Genomic DNA, 20,302 nt, shown 5'->3' with positions numbered 1-20,302 from the left:
AAGGTTAGGTAGGGGAAGACCAAGAATTGAGTTTCTTTTGTCAAATCAGAAATTATGCAAATTTTACAAAAAGTATTAGAGGAAATATGTAAGGCTTTAATTGGTTTTATGGGTTTATCAGTTTTTTTTAAAAAAAGGTTGCTTTGTGAGCATTACCGTCTGCTGAACACTGTAGACACTTCCTGACGTTTAATGAGATCTTGGAGTAGAATAACAACAAATGTGACTCTCCAATATTTTCAAGAGACGGTATTATCTTGGGCTAAAAGTATGATATAGTAAGACTGTCATTTCTTAGGGGGATTCACTCTGCCATACGAACTCCTCTTTGAAATTACGATGAGCTGTAGCATAAAGCCTTTTGCTCACACCAGATTCACAGAATACTTATTTAGTATATACTAAATCAATGGTGGCCTAGTTTTTAAAGCTCATTTATTATACTGAACTTTAGTTAATGTAGAAATGCTTTATAATTACAATTTTGTCCCTTGGTAAATCTAATACTGTGCTTTGCTTTTTTTTTTTTTTTATTGATTTTTTTTTTCCTAGGGCCCTGTAAATGAAGGATGCTAGCTGCTGTGTAGGATTGCTTATTTTAAACTTTGATTTTTGCTTGAGAGTGGACTGGATTGTATAGATCAAAACCGAAAGTATGAGCAGAAGTGTTTGTTTTAGGCAGATTTTTTTTTTAGTGCTTGATTTCCTGTGGGGTTGATAGATGATTTTTATGCCTTATAGCTTGACGCTTATGAGTTAGTTCACTGAGACCTAGAATCATGTTAGAAAGACCAATTCCAAACAGGGTACTGTGCTCAGATGGTGGTACTGTGTTAAGAGGCTCGTAGGAGCACTGAACATGTCTCCAGTGATAACAGTCAGTCACACCTGCGGCCACCTGGCTTACAGTGTTTCTCCTGTGTCTCTTAGCATTCCTTCTCTCCCTGGACCTTCCCACCACTGTTAATTCCAGTACTGTGTGTTTTAGATAGTCAATTTAAGTTAACTACTGGACTCCCATACTTATAGTATGTTAGTGAATGAATAAATTGCTTTGATTTTTCTTCTCCTTTTAAGCAAGGAATTTTCTGCTTGGAAATACATAGCAAGTCTCATCTTTAAAATTCTGCAGGACACACTTTATGGTATATTTTGTGGTATGTGTCCTCCATTGCTGCAGAATTCAGTTGTACTTCAGACAGCTTGGCAGATTGAGAAGGGACTGTGGTATACCCTGGCACTGCAATGGACTGGCTGGGCACTGGCATGGTGACAGGTGGGATGAGGAGACCAGAACATGTGCCATTCTTAGAATGCAGGTGGAGTTAGGAGGACAGTCAAGTGGGGCTGCTCTTTCATGGAAGAGATAGCTGGATGGGTGGTTGCGTTTCGGTTCTGGAGTCTAGCAGATCTAGACTTCTGGCCAGATTCTGACTTGCTGGCTGTTTGACCTTGGACAGCTTTACTCAACCCCTTTGATGGGAATAAATATCTGCCTTATCCTTCAGCCTTGTGAGAAGATGTGAAAAAGCCCAGCTCTGCTCCTGGCAGGCAGTAAATGCTGAGTGTTAACTTTTCTTTACTTGAATGTGAACTGATTGAATTGCACTGGGACTTAGTCTGTGGTTAGTAGCTCATGTTTAAAAACTTGGGAAGACCCAGGAGGGGGTTGACTTATCCTGAAATCAGGTTCTTTTTGAAAATTTGCTAATTCTTTCAGGCCAGCAAAGTGTCATCTAAGGATGTCTGAGAATTAACTAGTTCCCAAGGTTCTTAACATGTCACTGTGGCTTTCATACATACCTGAGTTATTCTTAAGAGCACTTTTCCTAGTAGGAGTCTATTCTGTGATAATTTGTTTAAATTATGTTACAGCACATTGTGGACTTGTAATCTGTTTTCAAAATGGTATTATCTGCCCCTATATTGATAGTGCCACATCCTTTTCTTGCTTATCTCTGCCTCCCATATGGTTATACTCCAAAGCTAGACCTTGAGCAGACCCACTAACTCATTAACCTCTGTGACACAAAATATAAGCCCTCCAGAAGGGGACTACCTATGGGAGAGAGGCAGAGCGTTTAAAATCTGTTTCAGTCCCACTGCATTTTCTCCAGCCTCCGTAATCTCTTTTCAGCCCCACTGCATTTTCCTGAGCCTCAGTTACAAGCATCAGATTTGGTGCAAGTTTTCACAGCATTGGGGAATTTGCCCTGGTTGAGTTTGTGCCGTTATTTGAAAATTATCACTTGGCCAGACTTGGTGGCTCATGCCTGTAATCCTACCACTCGAGGAGGAGGTCGAGGCAGGTGGATCACTTGAGCTCAGAAATTGGAGACCCACCTGAGCAAGAGCAAGACCCCACCTCTGCTAAAAATAGAAAAATTAGTTGGGCATTGTAGTCCCAGCTACTCCGAAGGCTGAGACAAGAAGATTGCTCAAACCCAAGAGATTGAAGTTGCTGTGAGCTATGATGCTACAGCACTCTACCCGGGGCAACAGAGTGAGACTCTTGTCTCCAAAAAGGAAAAACAAAACAAAACAAACCAGTTAGTTCTTTGAAATACAATTAAGTAGAAACATAGGCAATACCCTTCACTGCCATTTTTTTTGTGTTGTGGCCATTGAAATCTCAGCTCATGGTAGGCTTACCCTGACTTGAGGAGGGATGTAAGCTTGAGACCATGCAAAACTGTACAATACAATGAGGGTGTACAGTGCCCAGCTGGCTTTGGTTGAGACCATGATTTAATTTGAGAATGTGGTAGTGCCTGGCTCCAGGTTGTCATGGGGTCCAGGAGAGAGAGAGATGGGAAAAAAAATCTTAGGTGTCTGTGAGGACAGACTTTTCTATGTAGCTTATTTTGTTGGAGGTCTTAGGGTTTCTGCTGCTACAGTGTGAACAAGTATTGGAGAGAAAACTGATTGCTGGTCTTTCTCGTATCTTCAAGTCTAAAAAATTCTAAAAGTATCTCTGCATGTAAAACAAAAGTTGTCCCTGCATGTGAACCAAATTTTCTGTGTTTTCTGAAAGTAATGGGAATTTCTATGGATTAGTAGCTTGGCAAAGAAAGGCTCTTGAGAAAATTCTGGGTTACTTTTTTGGCAAATAATGAAGAGCCTGAACAGTTTCATAGGATAAAACACCACCTTGAGACTTTACAAAGTTGGGCTCTCAGTGAGGTATTTTTTAGTCTGTAAAATGGGGTTGACACAGTTCAGATAGGGTAATAGAGTGCTATTACTGAGTGCTGTCTTGGCATTAGGAATCAGACTGAGTAGGAAATACATCCCTACATGTTCTTCATTTAAAATATAGACCTTTGAACAACACTTAATTGGACAGGGTTGGAGTAAGTAGAATGTTAAATTCCTTACATTATGATGCAGTAGGAAAAAGAAACGTGGCTTTGCATGAGGAAAACCCAGTGTCTGCTTGAGTAGAATGCTCTAGATGCTGACTGTCATCTCATTGCTTTCTCATTTTTGTTTGTTTTTTTATTTTTGAGATAACGTCTTGCTCTGTTGCTTGGGCTAGCCTGCAGCAGTGTCATCATAGCTCACAGCAGCCTCATACTTCTGCTTCAGCCTCTTGAGTAGCTGGGACTACAGACAGATGCCACCGTGCCTGGCTAATTTTTTATTTTTTGTAGCGACAAAGTCTTCCTGTGTTGCGTAGGCTGGTATTGAACTCCTGGGCTCCAGTGATACTCCCTCCTGATGCTAGGATTACAGGTGTGAGGTCACTTTGCTTGGCTTTGCGCCCTTATTTTTGAATTTTATTACTACCTAAGGTATTTAAAGCCATAACGGGATTCCATAACTAGTGCATTCTTTTTTTCTTTTTTCAAATGAGATAGGAGGAGATGATTCCCTCCTCCAAAAAGTTAAATTGAAGGCTGCTGAATTCTCTTCGGTTTAGAAAATGTTTATTGGGCATCTGTTTGTTGAATTGGTTGAAAATGAATTAAAAAAAAGAAAATGAATTATAAATAATCTTACCTTGACCTTTCTTTCTGCAACTTTTACATCACCTCATGAGGTAGCTGGAAAAGTCCTGGAATGTCTTTCAAACTCTGGGTGGGAATTACTGTTTACAAGTTGTCAGCCAGTGTCACTAGGTGATAATTCCCCTCTGTGTGAATGTCATGGTTACAGTCTGCTTTTTTGCCTCTAAAAGAACAATTATATTCAAGAAATTTCCTAGTGCATTTAAAAACAGCTGGGTGAAAGTCATTTTAAATCCCCAAATCCAACACATTAGTTCTTTTATGCATTTAATTAAGCAGAAGTTAAAATAAATTAGAACAGGAGACATTCAGTGCTGATTGTTGAATCAACAAAGCAAGAAAGGGCCTCGCATTACCCTACCACAGATGTCTGTCACTCAGTGCTGCTGCCCTATAAATTTGCATCACTCTTTAACATTTTTTGAATAACAATTTCTTTTCTAGTAAAAGCTGGCACGTGATGTATAGTAAGCAGTGTTTTTAACAGGAACTGTCCTTCTGAATCCTTCTCCCTGGATGACACTTTTTAGGAGATGGGGTGAAGGTCAGGCTAGAATTTAGTTTAGGAACATATTGAAAAATAAGATTTTGCTGTAACTTTGGATATTATTAGTGGAAGTGAGAGTTGAGATTGTTTCTAATCCTGAAACAGTCCCCCCAACACAGTGAATTTGAGATTATTTTTATAATGCAAGTAATACTTGGTTCTTTGTAGAAAAAATTGGTTAAAAAATGCATCAGCTAGAAATTGAACCCTGAAGTCTTATCCCCCACATGTATCACTGTTAGACATTTATAGGTATTGTGTGTTTTGGCTATTTATTTATATTTTGGGGGCATAGGGTCTTATTCTGTCACCTAGGCTAGAGTGCAGTGGCATCATCATAGCTCATTGCAGCCCCAAATTCCTAGGCTCAAGTGATCACCCTGCCTCAACCTTCTGAGTAGCTGGTGTGACAAATGTGCCCCACGCCTGGCTAATCTCCCTCCCACCCTCACAACAGGTTTTGTTGGCTTTGTCCAGGCTGGTCTAAAACTCTGGCTTCCTGGGCTCAAGCAATCCATCCTTTTGCCCGGGCCTCCCAAAGTGCTAGGATTACAGGGGTGAACCACTGTGCCCTGCCTTAGCTATTTTTTAAAAGCACGATTATGCTTTCTGGGAAGTCTTATGTCTTCTCCCTTCAATAGAATATTGTGATTGGTATTGTATTTGCTGTTGCCTTCCATATGATGGGGGAAGGGCAAGGGTATGACTAGTGTTTCAGTTGAAAGAAGATTAGTCCTAAGTTTAGGATAATTTTTGTAGCTGGGTAATGGATTCATGAGAGTTTACAATATTCTGTTGCTATTGCATATAGTTTAGAATTTTCATTATAAAAAATTTATTAGTGTGTCCATCAGTTATAAACTCCCAGGTCTTCACATTACATCACTGTCATCATTCTAGGAGCCATGTATCATTCCATCATAGTGTGGGCCATAATTTAACTAGTACCTTCTTTTTAGATACTTTTTTTTTTGTTTATTCGTTCATTTGAGATAGAATTTTACTTCGTCACCCTTGGTAGACTACTGTGGCATCACAGCTCACAGCAACCTCAAATTCTTGCTCTCAAGTGATTCTCTTGCCTCAGCCTCCCAAGTAGCTTGAACTACAGGTGCCCTCCACAATGCCTGGCTATTTTTAGAGACTAGATCTTACTCTGTCTCACACTGGTCTCAAACTTGTGAGTATAGGCCATCCACCCGCCTTGGCCTGACAGAGTGCTGGGATTACAGGCATGAGCCACTGTGCCTGGCCTTAGATACTTGTTTTTAGTTTTTCAGGCCATTTTTGCAAATGAGTGAAAATTGGGTCATTTTCTTCAGAATTTGTATGTCAAATTTTTATTTTCTCATTATCCAGAAGGAATCTGGAATTTTGATTACTGAGGTGACTGGCAGGTATTTTGCCCAGTTAACAATAACCAAAACTCTTTATTTAGGGAAGTTTTAAAAAGTATGTGATACTAGTATATTTTTTGAATTACCTTGTTATAATTCAAATGAATCTTGTGGTTCACATTTATGTAATTTAGTCCCATCAGGTAAGTTTTGGTGCTAGATGTCTTGGTACCCTGATACAGTTTAACAAGTTGTGGTTGCGTCTGACTCTTTCCGAGCCATCTGTTAGGAAGTGAAGAATGGATAGACATGGTCTGTCTGTCATCCTTGTGTTATTTACCATAAGCAACTAATTCCTTTTTAGGGATATAATCTGAAAAAGCCTGCCGGGCATTACAATGGGCATTTACTTTGGGGGAACAAAAAGAAATTTCTAGTTAAACAACCAACAGAAACCAGTTTTGGGTTGTTTTGAGTAATTAAGCAAAATAGGACATGGTTATAACAAGATCGCAAAGTAGCTATGGAAATCTTTTTCTTTCTTTCTTTTTCTTTTTTTTTTTTTGGAAATCTTTTTCTAGAAACCTGGAAGCCTACATGGAAAATATACATTGGCCTTTTAGGCAGTGAACTTTTTGGCCAGGAGGTAGCTACCTTGTTTGGGGCTGCTCTGATCTGGAGAGACCAAAGATACAAAGCGGTCCAACTACCCTGGACTGCAAAATAATTAGGGGATGAGGGGAGGGAAATACCATCAGGCTGTGCCTACTAATTCTGATCCCACCTGACTCCTCCCAATTCTTGACTCCTCCACTGCATATTGTGACAACTCTGTCTGCAAAGACTACACCACCAAGGAGGCGTTTTAAATCACATGTTGACTATTTCTTCCCTGGAGAACACATGTACACCTGTCCCTTCTTTGGTTACTTAAAACCTCTCAGGCTACCAGAGTTCAACTATTTGGAATGGTATTCTCCACTGCTGGTTTTCAAGTGTCTCTTAAAATTATAGTCATTTCCCATTCATCATCTGTGTCCTTTGGCTTGGGGGAAGACAGTCACATGGTGCCTTTGGTTTGCTCAGGAGACTGGAAGTTGTTGCTGTTGAACTTGATCATCTCAGCCTCAGCCCCTTATATAGCTGGCCAGCACTATTTGTCTAAGGGTGATAAAGCATCCTAATCTATTCTACATCATGAGTCTCTGCTCAGGCTCTATGCACAGCATGCTATGTGCTGCCTGTACCTCTGGTATCGAATTTCCCAAGCAGCTTTGATAAACTTTAATTTGTGAGGAAGGAAGGGCCACACACAGGTACCCTTTGAAACTCCACTGGTCACTCTCCTTTTATCTTGCCCCCAACCCCCGACACTCATAAGGACTCTTTATAACTGACCTGTGGTCTAGATGTTGCGCAGCAAAAGGGGCTACCGATTTTCAGAAATTACTAACTTGAGAAATACATCAAGTAAAGAAGCCACCCTACCAGTCTGGGACCCTGTGCATTTGAAATTTGGTTTGCTCCAAATCAAATGAAGAAGACAGAAAAGGGAAAGTCAGCAAAGTGTAGCTACTGAGGCATAGACAGGAATGAAACTTTTAAACATATAACCAATAGATAAGACAGATATTGATTACAGGCCATTTCTGAGGGCTTACATTTGCAAATGCTCTAATTGACAATTAAATACACATTTACCAAAAAATTCATCACTGATTTACAGAGTTTATATATATGTGTGTGTGTGTATATATTTTTTTTTTTTTTTTGAGACAGAGTCTCACCATGTTGCCCATAGTAGAATGCTGTGTCATCGTAGCTCACAGCAACCTCAGACCCTTTAGCTAAGCAATCTTGTTGCCTCAGCCTCCTGAGTAGCTGGGACTACAGGTGCCTGGCACTATGGCTGGCTAGTTTTAGAGACAAGGGTCTTGGTCTTGTTCAGGCTGGTCTTGAACTCCTTGAGATCAAGCAGTCCACCTGCCTCAGCCTCCTAGTGTGCTAGGATTGCAGGTGTGACCCACTGAGCCTGACCAGATTTACAGTAGTCTTGATCCAGGATAGTAAATGTGTTAACTACTATGTCCAAAAATCTGTATCTAACCGTATGACCTTATCTGAACAAGTTACTTTGTCTAGGCTTCATTTCCTGGCTTATAAAATGGGAGAATAATAGAGGCAACTTCTGAAGGCTGCTGTAAAGATTGAAGTGGATAAGATGGGTGCCAAGTATAATACAGCACCTGTCCCACACCCATAGAAGTAATGAGTAGTAATGTGTTATTCTGACCCAAACTAACTTGGGGCTCACGAAACAGATAGTACTCGTCATTCAGGGTTCTCACTCAATCTGTGGAAGCCTAAAGGGGAAGAAATTGCTGGTTCATATGTGAACAGTTACACAATCTCTACCCTATCTGGCTCAACTCTCCTTGATGGAGTGAAGTCAGATGAGATCTCAGATGAGCACCCTTACATTCTGGGGTGCCTCCCAATGCCCTCCACGCCTCACGAAAGACCTCTGTATTAGATACCATTTTTTTCCTTTTTCTTCCTGAAAAGGTTTTGTGGAATAATGGCTTTTTTATTTTTTCCTTCAGTGAAGACAATCATCCCTAAGTTAAGTTTTATCTGTCTAGGAGAAGAAAAGAATATTCATGGAGGGCACCAGGCTGACGTGACTGGAGACACTGATAGAAACCCTGGAAGATCGTGCCATGCTCAAATTGGATAGTTCAAAAGCTTGCTGCCTCAGGGATGGATGTACATGCAAACTCCCAAATGGTACATTAATTGATTTTGATTATATGAGTCCAAAATGCTTGAGCATTTCAAACTGTTTTCAAACTAATGGCTGCCACATTTGGCAAGGAGCCCAACAGCGCCTTTGGTTCATTATAAAAGGAGATTTTGACAGCGCGTCAGGACAGAATGCACGCCTCCAGAGTTGTCGTTCAGTTTCATGGAACTTTGTATTGTTTTTCCTTAACAGGTCACTCCCACCACGAGACAGGCTCGTACATCACAGAGTGACCCTAGTAAATACGTGAAGAACTTTAACTGTATGATCTTAAAGTCTCCTCATTAGATTCCAGCTAATAAAACCTCAGTGGGTCATAGGTTTGTAGGGTTTAATAGAATTAAACCCCCTGGGAAGTAAAGGGTGATCCCAAGTAGAAGGAAAATCCATAACACCTTGCCCCTTTCAACTTGTCCCACTTTTCTTCAGCTGCCCCAGTACTAGAACATTTTCTCCTTCTTGATTTTGATTGTCCCCTTAAGCGATTTACTAATTAGGCATTAAAACTTTCTATCCTCTCAGTCCCAAAGCAAAACTGATGAGCACAGCAGACCAAAGCAGCCGAGCCAGAAAAGAACAAAGCCACACCTGATGCTGGGAGTGGAAGCCAGGGCCAAAGCGGGTAACCCAAGCCAGTGGCCATGTGTCCAGTTAAGGCCACCCTGTCCTGGTGTAATTATTAACACTACTCTCTTTCACCCTTACTGTCCTGGTCTAGGCAGTGTGAAGTTGCAGAAGGCATGGACGGTGGTGAGGAGAGGCGGATGGTGGAGATGGGGGTGAGAGCGGGTCCCATCTCTGGCACTGGCCCCATCTTTGCTACCCTGAGTGAGCATACGCATACTATTGCCCCAATTGAGCTTCAAGAGAAGCTGGACATTTGGGTTTTTAGTTTTGATTTTAACATGTTGTTAATTATTCAAATTTATAAAATCACCTGGGGGGGGCTGGGAAAATATGTGAGTGACTGTGGGCTGCTTTGCAATGAAGGTCTCCATTGTGTCCTTCAGAAAACACCAGCAGGACAGGAAATGAAGCAGGGAGGGGCGTAACCCACCTCTGGTATAGGCCAGGAGGCTACACTGGTGAGCAATCTTTTCCTAGAGCTGTTTCTGATCATCAGGTTGTGGTGCAGGGGTGAGGGGTAGGGGTGCTAAGGGCGCAGCGTGCAGTAGAATAATGACAGGCACCCAGGTGGTGTTTGGTGCCTGTAATTTGCTGGGCATTGGGAATCTGTACATGGCACAGGCCATACACGCCAGGGGGTCTGTCTTATCTGTGGGAACTAAGCTGTATAGAAGTCATTATTTTCAAATGTGGGCTTGGCTTTCACGTTGTGAATTTTTGTTCCTTTCCTCTTTTCCCCAACCAGTTTACACAAGCAGCTTTGGTTTTGAGTCAGGTTTAGTTAATCTTACATCTTTATGTTCTCCTAAAAGCTAAAAAAAATGTGTGACGATATCCAAGCTTCCCTGGAGCCATTTCTGTCTCTGTGAAATAGGCGATTTAAGATCCATCCGGTCCTAAAAGCTTTTAGCTTGTGAAAAGCTTCTTTTCTTGCTTTTAAAACCTCCACTGTGTGTTTAGAATAAATGGCATTCCTGGATCTGTTAAATAGGCAGTTAATAACGACAGAGAAGGGGCCCATTGCACACCCAACCATAAAACTCGCTCAGGGAGTGGGACGTGTATTGGAATATTCTGTAATGATCAAACGCTGAAACATTACAATCAGCCCTGACCCTGCAATCTGCATTCTTAATTGCAGTCTTCATTTACAGTGCAGTATCGATCTGCTTTCAGTTCGTCCTGAAGGTTGACTGGATCTCTGTAATCTATTCATGTCAGATTGCCTGGTAGGACCAGCGTGAATTCAGCTCTTTAGAGGAAGCATTGTCCTGGGGAGGAGGACCAGGCTGTTCTGTTCACCTTGATGTATTTCCCAATACATGCTTCATTCTTTGGCAGTGGTTTTTCATTCCTTCTCTATAAAATGTGGATTAGAAGGACTCAGGCCCCGTGGAGTTGTTAGTGGAGTTGTTACGGGGTTCAGATGAGATAATTCACGTAAAGTGTTTGATTTGGGCCTATGGTGTGCACCAGATAAATAGTAGCCATTATGATTTTTCTTGCAGTGGATTTAAGTTTTCTAAGATTCTGAATTCTGGGTTAGCAATGTTGACCATGGAGGAAAGTTGAAAAAGGATGTTGTCTTCATTTTCTTAAATATCACAGCATGACCTAGTAATGACATGACATAAAAGAAATTTGGGGGATAATTGGTGAAATGCAAATATAGATTGTAAATTAGGTCATAGTCTATCAGTGTCTCCTGAGTTTTGGAGAATGTCTTTGTCCGAAGAAATTCACTAAGGTATTGGGGTTGAAGGTCAGGTGTTTGAGTTTGAAGGTTCATGATCTCTGCAAAATATTCTCAAATAGTTTAGGAAGAAATATTTGCATAGACAATTATAAAGAGGATGATGGTAAATATTGACAGTGATCATTATATGGGATAAACCATGTATCAATAGTACCATTTTTTGGTACTATTTAATGTAAAAAAAAAGTTTTTCATAAAGTGGGTGGGTGAGGGAAAATGTAACTGGAATTTACCAGTTTATTTCACCAGGTGAAACCTGTACTGGTTCTGTTCTCATAGAGCTTCCCGAGTCCATTTGTTCCCCCACCCTTTTTTTCTGTTTCACCCTTCAACTCTTGATTCCCAAGGATGTTCCTTCCCAGCATTTAGTGCCCCTGCTGTTGTGTTTCCAACTCCCAGGCATAATCCTTTGTTCATGACATTATAATCATCACCACAAGTGGCTAATTGTGATGTCACAAACGGGGGATTATGACTCAAATGAGGAACAAACAGCAGGGGTGGATTAATTCCTAAGCAACGAAGAAGATTCTGTTTTGTGCAAATGCCCCAGGGTAATAAAATTTAAAACCAGAAAAAGGCAGGAGGAAGAAGACAAAGCTGAACATATGTGATCTATTAGCTAAATTGTTTTTAAGTGGCGAGCTTTCCCCCACCCCCCTCTTCCTTACTCAGTTTTCCATGTGGTATGAACAGCTCTTCTGTAGTAGATAAATGGATTTGTTTTTAGGCCTAACAGCTCAAGGTGTCTTGCTGACTAATTGCAGGGATGTCACACCTGGGCTGAAAAGTGGGTCATTATGGACCCATTGAGATGTTTTTATTTTCCATAAAGTTGAATTGCGCTTTGCAGTCAGCATTGCAAAAGTCAGGCTATAAAGATCAGCAGGATGGCTGAAGACAGCTGGGCTGATAATTGACAGTAGTCCTAACCTGGAAACCCTGGGCAAGGCCTGCAACAGCCAGAACGGTATCAGTCACTCAGGACAGTTTTCTGAATGGGTCACATGTAAATGAGGTAGTGGTAACAGCTGTTGCTATGGATTGCCCTAGAAATAGTAGTCAGTTCTCCTTGGAACTGCAGTTTTCAATTCCAAGTCAAGGATGTATCCTCCTCTCCCACCCCCCACTCCCCATCTCCCGTTTAGGAAATATGTGGTTCCCATACTATTGGTTAACCAAGCATCCAAATTCTCCTCTGCAAATGACACTTAACAGCTCTGTTATCCTCAGGGTTACTTGGCTGTCTCTGGAGTACTTTTGAGTTTGTGGCATTTTGTGAAACCATGGTTTCGGGAGCCAAACTAAACTGGAAATCCCTTTGAATTGTTTTGTTCTTCGTGGGACACAGTGTTCCTTCTTCCTTCTGTTATATTTAGTTCTCTCTGCACTCCAGCTCTCGACTTAATGACTTAACCCTCACTTGAATATTGGAAGCCTTCCTGAAAAACATCGGTGGAAGACTTGAGGCTAACACTTCGGCATTGACAGCAGAGTAAATAAACCCTACTTTAAAAAAGAATTGGGTAAATTTAGTTATAAAGGAGACTTCCCATTTGAGTCTAGGCATTTAATAATAGCCTTTATGCAGAAAGTAGAAATTATGTGATTATTATCCTAGGGCTGTGATTAGAATGTGTTGCTATATTGGTAACATTTAGAAATGGGTAAAGGTTTGGATACAGCAGCTTTAGATAGAGCGACTTGTGATTCCAGAAAGCATGGCATAAACATGGCCTTGCAGTTGTACGCTGGTTTGTGGTTCCCTGGAGGCAGAACAGCTATGAGAAAGTAGTGCCTCCGCTATTTTCCCTTAAGGCAGTCAGAAATGTTTTCTGTGTTTTTAAGAGGAGTTCAGACAGATGTTCTGCCCTGTGTTGTTAGGTGGTTCACAGGGGTGTGTGTGTCCTGGGGATGTTTCCTTGCTCTGGTTCCACATCTACACACTGTTGTCCACCTCTCCTCCAGGATGTGTCGTTGGAGTGCCTGTATGTGTCCCTTTAGGGGGTGGTTGCCTGTTCTTTCAAGGTGAATGTGTACATTTAGCTTTTCCTTTTGGCATTTTTTGGGTTTGGAACATTTACAGCCCTTTTCAAAAATGTAGTCATTTCCGTGTAGGTTTTCTGGGAGCCAGTATTTGCCAGACTCCAGTGATACTTGGAGAAACAGACAGAACATGTCCAAGCCCAGAGGGGCTCTGTCTCGATGTGTGATGGGACCTCCTAAACCCGTGTGGTTGTTTTTGTCCCAGTACTGTGGACAACTCGAAAGTCATAAAAGTGGCGGCCTCGGATCCTGGGGCATTGACAGCTTAGGTTGTGAGCCAGAACCCAACCATGTGATACAGCTTAGAACTGTTTCAAAACCAAGAATCAGCAAATGTAGATTAATACAGATTAAAACTTGCCTGTAAGATTCCAAAGGGCTTGGGGATCTGAGCTTTATAGTTTACTGGGGAAGGCTTCCTGAAGTAGGTGAGTTTGGGAGATAAGTTTTAAAAGAACCAGTGAAGATGACCCTGATCTTTGTCACCAGAAGCCCCTAGGTTTGAGTCTCTTCCCCGCTCTTGGCTGAACTTGGGACAAGTTATTTAAGTCTAGTCTCCTGAAGATGACTCTCTGCCTCCCTCTTCCTTTTCTTCCTCTCTCCTCTCCTTCTCTCTCAAGTACAGGAGTACCTGCCTACCTCATCAGGGGCTATGAGGATTATGTGAGACAACGCATGTCAAGAATTGGGCAAGGTGTCTGTGCTTAATTGAGATTTTGAAGTTATCAGTGGAGCCAGGAGGTGTGCAAGGCAGGGAACCTGGTGAGTGGAAACTGAAACAGATTGAGAAGGATTACCCAAGTGCACTATTGTGGATGGCAGGTTAGCTTGTTTAAAAAGGAAGGTCTGAACAGGGAGGTGAAGAGGATTTTGATTTGATGGTCCCAACAGGGATCTATTTCATCTGTGTCAATTCAGCATGCAGACACAGAATTAGCAGTTCATAGGGTTACTACAGGTTAAGGTCTGTGGCAGAGGCAGTGAGAGGAAGCAGGACTGGGCAGAGAGATCCCCAGAACATGCAGAAGATCTGACCCAATGGGAAGAGACAGGCGGACCTCAGTACCCCTGACCCAGTCCTGCCCTTAGCTGGGGAAGAGCTTCACCTTGACTGAGAAGCTGCTTGGATCCTGAAGCCTTCCTGCAGTTGAGCAGCAAGTTCTTTCCCGAGGGAGCTCCACATTGTGCCCAGGGCTGCTTCGTAGTCTTAAATTGACGTCCCCGTCCTATCTTATTTCTGTCATGCTATCACGTTTATTTCCTTTACAGCACATTTTATCATCAACTACAATAAAAAAATGTATCCAATTACTTTCTGCCCCCAGAGTATGGCCCTTGTCTGTGTAACTGAGTGCTGGCACACAGGTGGGCTCAGAGGAGGGCAGCCTGGCGGACAGTGATGTCAGGTCTCTTTGTGCCATGATCTCTCATTTGAGCTTGGAAGGATTAGCCGCCTCTGATGGGAGTGGGAGTGGGAATGCCACCATGGTGAACATTTGCTGAGCGTTCACCGTCCACTTGATGGATGAGGAAACTGAGCTGTAGAGAAGAGATGGGAGGTGGGACCACAGCCCTTTCTGTTCTCTGAGCCCATCATGTTAATTGCTTAGCTATCTTGTGGCAGACACAGTTGGGAGTCAGGGAATAGATGGAAAGAGAATGTGGTCCACACTAGCCCTCTGATACATCTCACTATCCTCCGTGTCAGGGTTCATGGCCTTTTAGAACTGGCCTGTGCCATGAATAGTTGGTAAGATTGGGGAAATGAGTAATCTTAGACATCAGTAGAGGGGACTTTAAAGTGCTACAGCGCCTGTGAAGGTCCACGTGCGTCACAATCACATACACTTTGATCAAACTTTGCCCTGAGGTGCTTACCCTACAGATGTACTTGTCCATGGTGCAAAATGACTTACGTCAAGGTTATTCATTGCAACAGTGTCTGGATTTGGAACGGATTGGAAGCCACCTGACAGCCCCATTAATAGAGGCTGTTTAATAAATTATGCTTTGCTAAATAATGGCCTATGTGCAGCTGTTACAATCAGTGAAGCATCTCCCTATGAACGGATACATATGTTTGTTCATATCTATATCTGTATTTCCCTAGATATCTTGTTAATTGGGGAAGGGGGAAGGCAAAGTGTATAACAATATTTACATCAGGCTACTTTGAGGGAGGAAGACACAGAATCATCATTAGCATTCGTGGTAGTAGGTGTTGCCTTGGAGTATTGGGAAGAGGTAAGGGAAGAATATTCTTTTCCATCTTTGATTTTCTTTTTTTTTTTTGTAGAGACAGAGTCTTACATTATTGCCCTCAGTAAAGTACTGTGGCATCACAGCTCACAGCAACCTCCAGCTCTTGGGCTTAGGTGATTCTCTTGCCTCAGCCTTCTGAGTAGCTTAGACTACAGGTGTCTGCCACAACGCCTGGCTATTTCTTTGTTGCAGTTTGGCCAGGGCCATGTTTGAACCCACCACCTTCGGCATATGGGGCCGGTGCCCTACCCACTGAGCCACAGGCGCCATCCTCTATCTTTGATTTTGATTTATGATACATCTATGCATTATCAGTTCAGAAGATTAAATTCAGCAAGGAAATCTCCCAAACTACCCCCAAATAAATTAGGCACTGGCCATTAGGAGTAGGAAGAAGAGAATCATGTAAAGCTTATCAGGAGACACTACTTGTACCTTGAAATAAAACAAAACATCTTTTTATTTCCAGTGTAGAAGAAAAGACCTAGGAAGTTTTCATCAAATTTGGAGATGTTTGGAATAGTTTAACATGAAAAATCTTATCTGGCTCAATTGGAATTTGAGGTAGGGTGCCTTCAGTGAAAACTCAGTTTGGTCTAGGAGACCCACAGACTTGGATTTGCAGTGGAGATATTCATGGTACCAGACAGCACTTATTTGTATAACACTGCTCAGTAATTCTTCTTGGCCGTCCTACTGATAATACACCTTCTAAATCTATTTATCAAGGGACAGGCGTGATGGCTCACGTCCATAATCCTAGTGCTCTGGGAGGCCGAGGCAGGTGGATTGCCTGAGCTCATCAGTTGAAGACCAACCTTACAAGAGTGAGATCCCATCTCTAAAACTAGCTGGGTGTTGTGGCAGGTGCCTATTGTCCCTCCTACTTGGAAGGCTGAGCCAGGAGGATCACAGGCAAGAGGATTACTTGAGCCTAAGAGTTTGAGGTTGCTGTGAGCTATGATATCATAGCACTCTACAGAGGGCAACAAAGTGAGACTGTCTCAAAGGAAAAAAAAGATTTATCAAGGTTATAAATAGACTCTTGGGCTGCATATTGGAGGACATAGCCTGACCTGACTAAACCTGGTTTTGGGACCCTCTTGGAAACTGCTGGTTGTGGGGGGCGGGGGAGAAATATATATATATATATTTTTTTTCTTTTTTTTTTTTAAGACGGTGTCTTACCCAGGCTGGTCTCAAACCTTCCTCTCAACTCAGCCTCCCAAGTAGCTGGGATTATAGGCATGTGCTCCTGCTGGTTAATATTCTTTCTTCCTCTCAAACCAAATAATTGCAATTGAGAAGAAAACAAAACTATTAACTTCTATATTTATTCAAAAGTATGAAAATGAATGAGTTTTTCTATTTATACCAAAATATGAAAAAGAATGACAAGTTAGGAAAATGTAAAGGAAGACTTTATAGCTTTGTTGATCATAGAGGTCTTGTTTTTTGCAGTTTTTGGCTGAGTCCTGGTTTGAACTCGCCACCTGTGGTATATGGGGCCAGCGCCCTACTCCTTTGCATCACAGGCACCGCCTGAGATCTTTTTTTTATTAACATGTTAGAGAAACTCTTTAGAGGCCAATTGCATTCACATAGGAAAACATTTGTGGGGGTGGTGTATAAAAGTGCAGCAATACCTGCTCCCTTTCTGGGAAATCAATTTGTTAACTAGCACTCAGAAGGTGACAGCTTTATGGTAGGATAATGCCTTTTTTTGTTTCTATGTCTGCTAAAGGGCTAACACAACAAGACAGTTTAATCACATGCCATTATGTTGGTAGGGGTGTGGGAAAGCTCAGACCTGTTTCTAGAAGCAGAATTGGGTACTTGGTTTTTTCAAGCTGCTGCTTAGCTGAGTCGGTAATTGTATGTTTTGGATATGTGCCCACCCAGCCTGTTCACAGGGGTGTCTGGCCTTGCTGAATGTGACTGACATCACTTTCTTAAGTCCTTGGCTCTGTTGAAGTGGCTGTCAGGGATGGTGCATTGCCAGGATTGCCAGGTCCAGAGAGAAAGGGGGGGGGAGAGAGAGAGGAGGGGAAGGGGGGAGAGTGTGAGTGTGTGAGAAGGAGAGAGAGAGAGAGAGGGGGGGGGAGAGAGAGAGAGAGAGAGAGACCTCTCTTAGAATAATACATCTTTCCATCCAGATTTGTATCATTTACAGGGGATTAGACAGAGACCAGGATTTAGATAGGTGTTGCCCTGGAAAATTGTTGTGGACCTCTAGCCAAAAACAGAAAAGCGGAGATGGGAGGGTGTATGGGGGGTGACCCTGTGTGCTGACCCACTGAAGTAGCAGGTCACTGAGGAGCAGCCTAGACTCTGCATCCAGGCATTTGTCATCCTAGCTGGGAAGCTTTGAGGAATCAGAGCTAGATAAAGCTAGAGCTCATCAGCCGCGCTCGTCCCTTGGTCACCTCTGTTTTTCCTGAGACTCAGAGGGCACCAGCTGTGACAGCGGGTCTTGAGCTTTGTTGGTGATTAGCTGCACTGCGGGGGAGGCTCTTCGCATTTCCCTCCGCTCCGGAGCTCTTCAGTGGATTGGAGCTGGCTAACCTGGCTCCTCACTGAGCAGGATGCCCGCAACTAGGAGTAAAAAAAAAGAGCCAGCATCCCACCACCCCTTGGTTTTTACATACCACGGAACGTTGTGTTTGCAAAATTCAATTGTTAGTGCCCTTGTCAGCTGCTACTTTAAATTCTGGATCCTTTTCCTGTTTCTGGGTCATTGCCTAGTAAATGGTAAACATTGCTGTATCCCAGCTTCTTTTTTTCTCTTATGTGAGCCTTGTTGGAAGCAGAAGCTTCCATGGGGTAGGGGGTACAGCTTGACCTTGACGGACTTGCCACATTCGTGGGCTGCCCTGTGTCTTTCCTCAGCACACCCTAACATGTTTGGTGTACCCTTTAACTTGACAGAGAGAGCAGAGGCTGATAAGGTTTGGAGGTGCACCTGTATTTAACTTGGTTAAGGAGCTGACACTGGTGAATCAGTCCTTACCTAGCCCAGCCATCCTGATTCCTATTTGAGAATTGTTTTTACTGTAATAATCCATTGATCTTTATGTTCCAGGAATGACATGACAACTGTATTTACTACTAGCTGAAAAAACATCCTTTGCAATTGGTATTTGAGGGTGCTGTAACAGAAATACCAGCCAGAAGTGATTTGACAATTGGAATTACCTGTTTGGGGAAATGAGTCACATCACTGCTCCCATCATCTGAAACTATGTGTATATATTCACACCTGTGTGCACACACAAACACTATTACTTTGTTTTCTGGGTCTTACGAAAAGTCTAGAAGGGTTTTTAATAAAATTGGATGCGTATTTATGGTGGTGTGACTTTAAAAAGTCAAGTGTGGTGTGTGGCATTCACTTTGGATGGAACCTTAAATAAATAGGCACCATTCTCTACTAGAGCAGCTGGACCTGAGACTTAGGGAGAGGCTGGTGTGGCTGCCCAGCTGAGAAGACTTGATTTCCATTACCGGATGCGGGGGACTGTGGTAGTGTCGGAAGTTAAGGCGCCAAAGCTCCCCCTGGCAAGGGTGGCTGTGAATCACTTTGGGTCACCTTCTCTCCGGGCGTTTCTGAGTAGCTCAGGTGAAGTTGCATTTGGAAATCTAGTTTTTATATTTATTGATGGGGTGGGTAACTCTTTTAAGAAATGGAAGAGGACAAATGGTATGATAATCACGATGATGATGGGGGTGATGATGGCAAAAAGAAGCCTGTCTCGTTTTAGAGCATGTTTATCCCATTGTGGAAATTAGTTGATTAGAAAAACCAAGGTTTAACCAGATGCCATTTATTTTATACTGGAAGCATTTTCGGAATTTCAGTTTGTGTTTTGAAAATTCTCTGGCTAGTGCCGTTTAGGGGAGTTAGAAACAGTGTTCCTCTGAGGTGTTCTGTAAGCAGTTCATCCAGGAGCATCCTTCTGTGAAGTCTCATTGTGCGGTGCTATTGTTCTGCTTCTATTTTTTTCCTCTTCTGGGTGCTGTCCAGGTCCTCTCCTGGGTTAGGTGATGGGGAGAGCTTTGGTAGACTTCATTCTGGCGTTAGCTCCAACCAGGCAGCTGACTTTACTTGTTGTGACAATGTCATCAGCTCTCATTATATGCAGCAGATGGCCTGAAATGCAAATGCGGTGATTCTCAGGGCAATTGGTCTCTATCACTTCTCCTGGTTCTTCAGGGCCACGAACCTAGAGAAGGGAGAAAGGGGGAGATGGCAAAGACCCACTTCCAGGCAGCTTCAGATCCCTTTCTGAGTTTCTGTTGCAGGGTGGCTTGTTGGTGGCTTCTCTCCAGGACAGAAGGCAGTTGCTTAATTGTCCCCGTGCTTGATAGGGACATGTGTTGTATACAACAGCTGTTTCAGGGCACTATCTGCCTTGTTTTCTATCTCCTGGATATCTGATACATGCAAAGCAGATAAAATAGGGCAGAGTGTAGGAGACAGGATGAGTAAACATGCTTGGGTCCCCCAAACTGTGCTTTCCCCTGCAGGCTAGGAAGGGACAGATTTGTCTTTCCTCCTCATCACTGTCTGTTAAGGTTAGAATCCTGCAATTTGTAGATTCTAAGACAAAGCCATCCACTCTACTAACTTTCTGGGAGTTCACTCCTCTTCTCTTTGAAATGCCCTTCTAAGCATTTGGCCAGAAACAAAGCTTTTTGAATAACAGCAACCCTCCGTTGGCTTTTGAGTTTGTGTCAGGCTTTTGCTAGAGAGTGATTTTTTTCAGGGAAATTAATGGATGATCCACTCAATGCCAGGCAGTTTCAGATCTCAGAGCTGTCTTCTTTTGGTTTCATTACATCTCTCAGATGAAACTGCTCTGAGAGCATAATTGATTTTTCTTGGAGCGAATTGGTCTGTTTTTACATAGAAAA

The 20,302-nt window shown here is 42.5% G+C and overlaps 1 protein-coding gene across 3 annotated transcripts in view; it reads left to right on the top strand.

The window, feature by feature from the left end:
* Positions 1 to 20,302, top strand: part of PTPRG (protein tyrosine phosphatase, receptor type G) — a 740,009-nt gene that overhangs the window by 112,550 nt on the left and 607,157 nt on the right. The window contains exon 1 of one of the 3 annotated variants that reach the window (XM_023510662.1): positions 13,856 to 13,888. The exons of the other annotated variants lie outside the window; for them this stretch is intronic. The gene's annotated coding sequence lies outside the window, so the exon portion shown is untranslated. Of the gene's footprint in view, positions 1 to 13,855; positions 13,889 to 20,302 lie in introns of those variants that run through there. 3 annotated transcript variants of the gene reach the window in all.

The sequence above is a fragment of the Otolemur garnettii genome, unplaced genomic scaffold (assembly GCF_000181295.1).
Source record: "Otolemur garnettii isolate 467f Iridium unplaced genomic scaffold, OtoGar3 scaffold00015, whole genome shotgun sequence".
Taxonomy (NCBI): Eukaryota; Metazoa; Chordata; class Mammalia; order Primates; family Galagidae; genus Otolemur; species Otolemur garnettii.
The sequence above is the reverse complement of the archived record's forward strand: the minus strand, read 5'-3'. Positions and strand labels throughout refer to the sequence as shown.